The sequence below is a fragment of the Gigantopelta aegis genome, chromosome 6 (assembly GCF_016097555.1).
Source record: "Gigantopelta aegis isolate Gae_Host chromosome 6, Gae_host_genome, whole genome shotgun sequence".
Taxonomy (NCBI): domain Eukaryota; kingdom Metazoa; phylum Mollusca; class Gastropoda; order Neomphalida; family Peltospiridae; genus Gigantopelta; species Gigantopelta aegis.
In genome coordinates this window covers 14,901,362-14,910,044 of record NC_054704.1, presented here as the reverse complement: position 1 = coordinate 14,910,044, position 8,683 = coordinate 14,901,362, and the positions used below count along the sequence as shown (strand labels likewise).

General features: G+C 32.2%; 1 long non-coding RNA gene across 1 annotated transcript; it reads left to right on the top strand.

Moving 5' to 3' along the window:
* Positions 1-13: 13 nt before the first annotated feature.
* On the top strand, positions 14-8,510 carry LOC121374160. The gene is made up of 2 exons (XR_005958195.1): positions 14-1,699; positions 2,921-8,510. It is a non-coding gene; the product is annotated as an uncharacterized LOC121374160 (long non-coding RNA).
* Positions 8,511-8,683: the final 173 nt, after the last annotated feature.

The window sequence follows — 8,683 nt, the reverse complement described above, 5'->3', positions numbered from 1 at the left end:
CTGCTAATGGAAAATTGTAGGTTTCCTCTGATGACTACGTGTCAGAATTATCAAATGTTTGACATTCAATAGCTGATGATTAATTAATCAGTGTAGAGCTAGTGGTATAATTAAACAAATAAACTTTAAATTTCATGTTTCCTATGCCATGTCAGGACGTGCTGTGAGGAAGTTACACCATGTGGTCAATTGTTCAAACGTTAGCTTAACCAATGGTTAACAGACATTTTCAAAACCAAGGACTGAATCAATACAAATAATAATTGAAAACATAATGTTCAAACCTGATTTAGAACAATCAAAGGTGCCAATACATGATCAAATCTAAAGCTTATTTTGTATTTGTGCAAAAATAATTAAAAGTAAAATATTAGACCAACCCAGGGTTAATTTAACTGCTTTGAACAAGTGGGCCTATATGTTTTTGAATAACTGATTTCTATAAATTGCACTTTATCCATCACATGGTACACATGACATATACAGCTTATTACATGCAGTTGCCATAATTACACTAGAAAGTTTTACACACAACTTCTTGCTGTCAAATTGCAATGTTTGTCACTGTCATTTCTTCATAATATATGCGAAAAATCACATACGAAATTGCTTTTGGAAAACATTATGGTGACAGACTTTTAATTTTAAAAAAAACAGGAGAATGGAAAATATTTATTTATAATTTCTTAGATAGTTACACTAATAAATTGTTTTTCTCTAAATGTTTTGTAGCCCTCTGATTAAATTTATGTGGGTGCTTGCACCCCTTAAAAATGAAAGTCTGTTGAAGTCTGGCTGAAATGTTAAACGGCTGTCGACACCAGTTTAGGAATGGAGGCAGGCTTCAAAAAGGTTGAGAAATGCTGATCTATAATGAGTATTAAGATCATGTGAATTATTATGCTGCACATTTTGTGGTGACAGATAAAAAACTCTTGATCATGATTTACAGATAATGTCTAGGTATATATTTGCTCGTCCCATAAGTGCATTATAATGTTATGAATGTCATTCAACATATATTATCTGAATGTACAATGTGCTACATTACGCAATACTAGAAAATTAGGCCTAATGGTGATGTTTTATTTCACCCCTACCTCTTGTTTACAATTGGTGATAAAGGTATGATACGGCAAATAAGTTGTTTAGTGTATACTATTATAATATATAAAGTAAATATTGTGCTTGACATCATTGGTGTAATTTTTATAATGGATATTACAGATGATTGTTTTATATAAATAGCATCGGGTTTTTTTTGGGTTTTTTAAACTTAAAGCATGCTGTTATAATTGTAATCTCTTTTCTTTGATTTGTGCAATTACTTTGATGTATGTCGGTGAATATTAAGGGCCAAATTTACAAAGCTAGCTTGTCTTAAATGCAGGTGTTTAAGTATTGTAAATATATGTAGTTAAATGCTTATAAGACTAAAACAGTTTTTGTAAACGTGGTCCTTAATGTATTAAATGGAAAGGACCAAAAATGTTTGTTAATAACATAAAATGGTGTTTATGTTCATGATATGTAATAGAGTTTATTAATTTATTAACCTCACTCTTATGTTTTATTGCATTCTTGGTTGTGCTTTACCCTGAACTTGCATTTTCATCACCCATCTGCCTCTGGTTGAACATGAGAATAATGTTGATATTTCAAGTCTTTGACCCTTTCTCACTGAATTTTTCATAGTGAGGTAAGTTACAAGAGCCTTGCTTTCTGTCATTCAAGCTGTCCGTTTGTTTTGAAATATTGTATGAACTTGTCAAAAAGATTGAACATCAGGCAAAGTAACAAGTGCTTTAAGCCTCTAAACATACTCACAGAACATAAGGCTACATACTTCATAATATTTTCGAGATGACCAGTTTCTTGAGTGGCTGCTTTGGTTGCATTAGAAATTCTTTGTCCTTTTTATATTCAGTTGCAACAAAAAATATGCTATAGACAAATTAAGAGTAAGGAAACTATCAAAATACACTCTTAAAAATAAAAATGGTTCAATAATTAAAATTTTTTTAAATACATGTACAGGTTTTTAGCATTTTGTTGTTTTGTTCATAATTTTATTTCCAACCTATGGACAATTGAATCTCATTGCTTTTTAATTTTCTTCTTTAAACACTGATCATATATTTTTTGGTGCACAACATTTAACCTTCTAGTCTCATTTTTATTTTGTGATTCAGGTTGTAAAAGTATGTAATGATATGTGGCTATGTTGCTATATGTACATGTGTTAAAACTGCTGGACATTCCACTGAAACTGGTTTCTCCTGAATGGGTCGAGAACATGTTGGTAGGGGTGTTTTTTTAGTTGTCTAAATTGGTCTTCCTACATAATTTTGATGATGAATTAAAATGGAAGCCAGGGTACACAAAACTTTTTTCCATATAGATTACAGCTTGTTTCTTATTTTTTATATTATTCGGTACCAATAAAATTTTAATTAAATAATTTGATATGATTTTCACTGAAATTCAAATGACTTCTCCCCTTCCCCATTAGGTTTTGGAGTAGCCCTAACTCAATAACTGAGTTTAGTTACAGTTTAGTTGTATATCAGTATGAATGTATATTTTTTTACAAACACTGCCCAATTTTTAGCAAGGATTGAGTTGTACATAATGGTATAGTTATTTATTTATCTTTTAATCTCCATGTTTAAATATGAAACATTTTTCAAATGTATATTACAACTTACTACTTTGTTAGGAGTATATTATGAAAATAATACTTTTTTACAACTATATTTTAAGTAAACACTTTATAGAGAAATTAGCATATATTTAAGATGTTTCAACACTGCAGTGTTTTGTACCAGACATACACCAGACATGTATGATGTGAGAGAATTCACCAGACTGTGAGCTGACAGATAGAAATTGTTTCTAGTGTTGCTTTTTGGTTTTTCAGAAGGGATATGAGTGAAGAAAGTACATTGACCTATCAGGAACAAGGTTGTTGACTGTAACATTTCATTTTAAAACCGATTATTCATGTCTGGTGTAGATATAAACCATTTAATGTTGTGCGTTCAGTGTGCAGTACAGAAGAGAGATATAAAATTGAATCATGAGAAGAAATTCAGAATAAATAGATAGATGTACGATATTGACTTTATCATTTGAAGGTAAAAATATGGAATTCTGTGAGGCTTGCCGAGCGGAATTCACATTTTGGCCTAAACAGAATAAAGCTGATATCCTACATCATTAATTGGGGGAGGTGGGGGCTATTATTTCTGTTTAATTCAGCTACATTGTATGCTTAGCCAAGGCAAGTGAGTGGGTTTGTGATATATCTGTGGATATCACGTCCATATGTATGTGATATCACAAGTCATACTTGCTTTATCCAGTCATGATAATCTGCCAATACAAACAGTGCTTGCAGGATATTATAGAATAGCTGGTGAAGTTCTAAGGACACTGAAATGTAAAGAGGCTCCCAAGTTCTATGCCATTGATAAGATGTTTCTATTAGATCCCTTTTTAACGACAACAATTACATGTTCATCCCAATGTTTGTGGTGTTAAGTTCTAAGAACATTAAAACATAAGTGACTCCTAAGTTTACTGCCATGTTAAGATGATACGAACTACTAGAGCCTTTTTAACAACCAAAATTATGTGTTCATCTTAATGTTTGTAGTAGCTCAACCTTCATTTTATTTCCTAATATAATCTGTACGAAATACTGGGAGATAAATCCAGTTTGGGCTAGTACAAACATTAGGACACGTCCTATTTGAAACTTGTTACAGTGTCTTCAAATGCAGGAGAGTCGCTTTAATATAAATCATAAAAGATAGATCTGACAAAAATTGTTGTACTTGTTTGAATTTACATTGCATTTTATCATTACCATAATATGTTTGAGTATTGTTTTTAATATTGTTAGTAATGTAAAATAGCTTTAAAATGTATGTGTAATGTGTTTTTTGGTACAGGGATAAATGAAATCCGACATTTGTTTTGGTGGAACCTTGAACCCAGTGCCCCCTATGAAATAGTAGGTCCTCATACCTACAACACTGCTACTGATGGGAGATTAATTTGTAAAGTGGTCTTAGGCGATGTTTTATATTTCAGGTGATGGACAATGTTTTACTTGGTGTCTAGACATGTGACCTAGAAACGTTAAATAAATATAGGGCCAAATTAACAAAGCTTGTTTTTTCTTGAACGTAGGTGTGTAAGCATTGCAAATGTATGTAGTTACATGTGTGTAAGGCTAGAACAGGTGTGTAAGCATTGCAAATGTATGTAGTTACATGTGTGTACGGCTAGAACAGGTGTGTAAGCATGGCAAATGTATGTAGTTACATGTGTGTACGGCTAGAACAGGTGTGTAAGCATTGCAAATGTATGTAGTTACATGTGTGTAAGGCTAGAACAGGTGTGTAAGCATTGCAAATGTATGTAGTTACATGTGTGTAAGGCTAGAACAGGTGTGTAAGCATGGCAAATGTATGTAGTTCCATGTGTGTAAGGCTAGAACAGGTGTGTAAGCATGGCAAATGTATGTAGTTCCATGTGTGTAAGGCTAGAACAGGTGTGTAAGCATTGCAAATGTATGTAGTTACATGTGTGTAAGGCTAGAACAGGTGTGTAAGCATTGCAAATGTATGTAGTTACATGTGTGTAAGGCTAGAACAGGTGTGTAAGCATGGCAAATGTATGTAGTTACATGTGTGTAAGGCTAGAACAGGTGTGTAAGCATTGCAAATGTATGTAGTTACATGTGTGTACGGCTAGAACAGGTGTGTAAGCATTGCAAATGTATGTAGTTACATGTGTGTAAGGCTAGAACAGGCTTTGTAAATTTGGTCTGTGATGTTTATTTTATTACAGAGGATTGTGCTTTACTAAATACTTGAAGCATTCTATCTTCGAGCACAAAATAAATTGTTTGGCATCCTACATCATATAAAGAAAAGTCCTGTTGGATACAAAAGTTTGTAGAAAATTATGTAACCACGTACACAGTGTGTGAAATTCCATGATGTGAATAATGAGTTGGTTGGTGACTGTATGGGAGTGAAAATAGATGGACTTTGTCATTTAAAGCATGCTATAATATTTATAGTTCATTTTACTGTTATACCTTGTTTTGTATTTATTTTTTCAATAACTTATATTTCACTGCACTCACAAAGATTTGTATTGTACAGAAATTTTACCCTTGAAACATTCAGCTGAAAAGATTTCACTTTTTAAATTGAATTAGTAGGGGTACAATGTGAAACAACTAAATGTTCCTTTTTGTTTGTCGATTATGAATTTATGCAACACGTGCTGTAAAACCTGTATGTAACAAGACATGAACAAATTTACTTTTTGTACTCTTAACAGAGACAACCCTCCCCCTAGTCCATTAATCCTGCTCCTTGCTATAATCTCTGGAAAGGGGGGGGGGGGGTGTTTCCTTTTCAAATGTGGTATATGGAAGGGGGGATTTTTGTTTGGGATATTATACAGTATGAACATTTTTCTACGGATTGATCTGAAGATCAAGAAAAGATTGTTTGGGTTTATGCAATATTAAAACATTTTCTAAAGATTGTAGTTCAACATGTTTTTGATGTGAAAGTTAATACAATGACATTTTCAGAATTAAAATGTCTGTTAAATCAGGTTTTACTGTATGTAAACATTCTTGGTCCATCTGCAGACTTCAGTCTGGTAATTGTGCCTCATGATCAATGTAAATGTAATTGTTTTCTTAACACGCCCATTTACATGAACAGTGTCCTGTACTTTATTTTACTTGTAAATTTTCATGCAGTGCAGTTTGTAACAGATATAATCCTAACTGTTGTAACGACTGTGTCCTGTTATCCTTGTATAGATATACCTATTGGACGTAAGATAATGAATAACTGAAATTGTGTTCCTTTCTTTTATGTGGTTCAATAACTACTGCTAAGCTGAATGTTATGTGACCATTGCTAGATGTGTAAAATAGCATTTCTAAGTTGGTCACCTGTATTTAGTAATTATGTTTGAAAATGTATTATTATTTTAAAAAAAACAGTATTATAATAATAATTAACAATTTAATACTAATAGTTTACTCATTTATGTACATAAATACTAGATATAAATTTATTGTGCATTAATTCAATTCTACTGTTATATTCCAAGGAAAGTATTTTGTTTATGGATTGTTTAATTTCCTGAACATAATAAATATTAGCATAAAAGTAATGTCATAAAACCTCATTTTAGATATAATTATCAAATATAATCTCTGGTAAAACATGAGAAAACAGGAAATACTGACAGTGTGGACTATTTGAGAATGAATGAATGAATAAATAAAGAAAAATCACTTGTCAAGTATCAAATATACGAGACCGTAAATGATAATACAAAGATTTTGTGATTAAACTTGTAGCACATATTAAAATTTAAGAATAATATATGTATGAAGCATATTTAATTGTTAAAACTATACAAGTCACATTCAGTGATGATGAATTTATTGTATCTTTTATTTGCCAACCAACCGCAAAAACAAAGAGACACATAATTAGATAGTGTGTAAAGTTTTTGACCAAAGTTTTTGCAAGCAGAACATTTTAAATATTTTAAGAGTTTAAGATACTGTTGGTTTCTTGGAAATTTAATTTTACAGCATGTAGAGCAACTGACAATATATTTGTTGAGATATGACAATTGGATGTGATATCATGTACAGCTGTGGTGGATATGTTGAAATCTGATGATTGGATGTGATATCATGTACAGCTGTGGTGGATATGTTGAAATCTGATGATTGGATGTGATATCATGTACAGCTGTGGTAGATATGTTGAAATATGATGATTGGATGCGATATCATGTACAGCTGTGGTGGATATGTTGAAATCTGATGAGTTGATGCGATATCATGTACAGTTGTGGTGAATATCTTGAAATTGATGATTGGATGAGATATGTACAGCTGTGGTGGATATCTTGAAATTGATGATTGGATGTGATATCAAGTACAGCTGTTGTGGATATCTTGAAATTGACGATTGGATGTGATATCAAGTACAGCTGTTGTGGATATCTTGAAATTTATGATTGGATACGATATAATGTACAGCTATTGTGGATATCTTGAAATTGATGATTGGATGTGATATCATGTACAGCTGTGGTGAATATCTTGAAATTGATTGGATGCGATATCATGTACAGTTGTGGTGGATATCTTGAAATTGATGATTGGATGTGATATCACGTACAGCTGTGGTGGATATCTTGAAATTGATGATTGGATGCAATATCATGTACAGCTCTGGTGGATATCTTGAAATTTATTGGATGCGACATCATGTACAGCTGTGGTGGATATCTTGAAATTGATGATTGGATGCGATATCATGTACAGCTGTGGTGAATATCTTGAAATTGATGATTGGATATCTTGAAATTGATGATTGGGTGTGATATCAAGTACAGCTATTGTGGATATCTTGAAATTGATGATTGGATGTGATATCAAGTACAGCTGTTGTGGATATATTGAAATTGATGATTGGATGCAATATCATCATGTACAGCTGTGGTGGATATCTTGAAATTGATGATTGGATGCATTATCAGGTACAGCTGTGGTGGATATCTTGAAATTGATGATTGAATGTGATATCATGTACAGCTGTGGTGGATATCTTGAAATTGATGATTGGATGTGATACAATGTACAGCACTGGTGGAATATGTTGATTAGATGTGATGCATTATGTACAGAAGTGGTGGGACATATCACTTAGTGGGAATTATCACACATACAAAACAAATGTATTTTAAATGCATGGGTAATAAGTATATCAGTGTTACGATATCCAGTTATTTTCATTCTCAAAGTCCACACAGGTCAGTATTGCTTTAACGAGCTATGGATAGTTCTGTTTGAATATTGTGCATATGATATTCATTACATTTTGAGTACTTGTGAAATTCTTTATTTGTATGGGCTTATTGTTTGTGGTAGTGCTAAGATACACATTTTGTTGACTGCACTAGTCCATGAATTACACCAAAACTAGACCACAGGAATAAAACTGTAGTGGATATCATGCTAACCCTAAGAAAAGTTGTTTTCACAGTAGTGGATAAAAAGAATCAAATTATGCTAACCCTAAGAACAAGTGCTTTGCAGTTTTGTGTCAATGAATACTACTAGCATTATACAACTTTTTAAGTTTGTCTTTGTGACACCCATCAATAAGATAATCAAATTTAAATCCTGGGCTTAATTATGTATATAACTCATCTTCTCCAAGTGTTTTGTTTTACTTTATAAAACAGAAAATCTCTGAATCTTCACATTTAGTGTGAAATTCTTTTATTTTGTTAATCCCAATTTAAATACTTACTTGCAGGCAGAAGTGACCATTTTTAGTTTTATTAGGAGTGTCATAATTTGTTGTTAAACTACAATTGTTTTATTGTTGTCATCATTTGTTAAAACTGCATATGAATCTGAAATAAACGTATTTATATTTTGTTGTTTTTTTGCTAAATTAACAACCTCTTAATGAGACACTTACGTTATTACATTTGGTATATTTCTTGAGGTTACTATATGGTCTTCTGGGGATGGCCACTATTAATATTTAGACAGTTCTGTCTAAATCCTGAGAAAGTAACACACAGGTGCTACAGACTACTGCCGGTT